Genomic DNA, 1,350 nt, shown 5'->3' with positions numbered 1-1,350 from the left:
GTTTAAACACAGAAGAAAACATTCTTTGATGGTTATGAGGGTAGGGAGGGAGGGAAAGGGGTATTCACTAACGAGAAAGTAGATAAGAATTATCTTAGGTGAAGGGAAGAACAGCACACACTACAGGGGAAGTCAGCACAAGTGGACTAAACCAAAGCTCAGAAGTTTCCTGAATCCAACCAAACACTTCAAGGGACAGAGTAGCAGGGGCAGGGGTCTAGGGACCATGGTTTCAAGGGACATCTATGTCAATTGGCATAATGAAGTTTTTTAAGAAAATTTTCTGCATCCCACTTTGGTGAGTGGCATCTGGGGTCTTAAAAGCTAATGAGCAGTCATCTAAGATGCATCAATTTGTCCCAACCCACCTGGAGTAAAGGAAAATGAAGAACACCAAAGTCACAAGGAAAGTATTAGCCCAAGAGACAGAAAGGGCCACATAAACCAGAGACTCCATCAGCCTGAGGCCAGAAGAACTAGATGATGCCTGGCTATCACAATGACTGCCCTGATAAGGAACACAACAGACAGTCCTTGATGGAGTAGGAGAAAAGTGGGGTGCAGAACTCAAATTCTCATAAAAAGACTAGACTTAATGGTTTGATTGAGACTGGAGGGACCCTGGAAGACATGGCCCCCAGGCTCTCTGTTAGCCCAAAACTAAAACCATTCCCAAGGCCAACTCTTCAAAGATTAGACTGGACTATGGGACATAAAATGATACTTATGAAGAGTGTGCCTCTTAGCTCAAGTAGATATATGAGACTAAATGGGCAGCTCTTGCAGAGGCGAGATGAGAAGGCAGAGAGGGTCGGGAGCTGGTTGAATGGACACGGGAAATTCAGAGCAGAAAGGAAGAGTGTGCTGTCACAGTATAGGGAGAGCAACTAGGGTCACAAAACAATGTATGTATAAATTTTTGTATGAGAGACTAACTTGAATAGTAAACTTTCACTTAAAGCACAACAATTTAAAAAAAAAAAAAGAACAGTGATGAATCTGCAAAACATCTCACAATATAGATGAATCTGGAGGGCATTACGCTGAGTGAAATAAGTCTTCACAAAAGGGCAAATACTGTATGAGACCACTATTATAAAAACATATGAAAATGTTTCCACAGAGAAAGAAACAATATTTGTTGGTTATGAGGGAGGGAAGAGGTGGGGAGGGAAAAACTCTAACTAGACAGTAGATAAGTGGTAACTTTGCTGAAGGGTAAGGCAGTACACAATACTGGGGAGGTCAGCACAACTTGACCAGGGCAAAGTCATAGAAGCTTCACATCCAAACACCCTGAGACCGAGCTACAGGGCTGAGGGCTGGGGACCATGGTCTCGGGGGACATCT

Source organism: Trichechus manatus, unplaced genomic scaffold (genome assembly GCF_000243295.1).
Source record: "Trichechus manatus latirostris isolate Lorelei unplaced genomic scaffold, TriManLat1.0 scaffold00038, whole genome shotgun sequence".
In the NCBI taxonomy this organism is placed as follows: Eukaryota; Metazoa; Chordata; class Mammalia; order Sirenia; family Trichechidae; genus Trichechus; species Trichechus manatus.
This window is presented reverse-complemented; position numbering follows the sequence as displayed.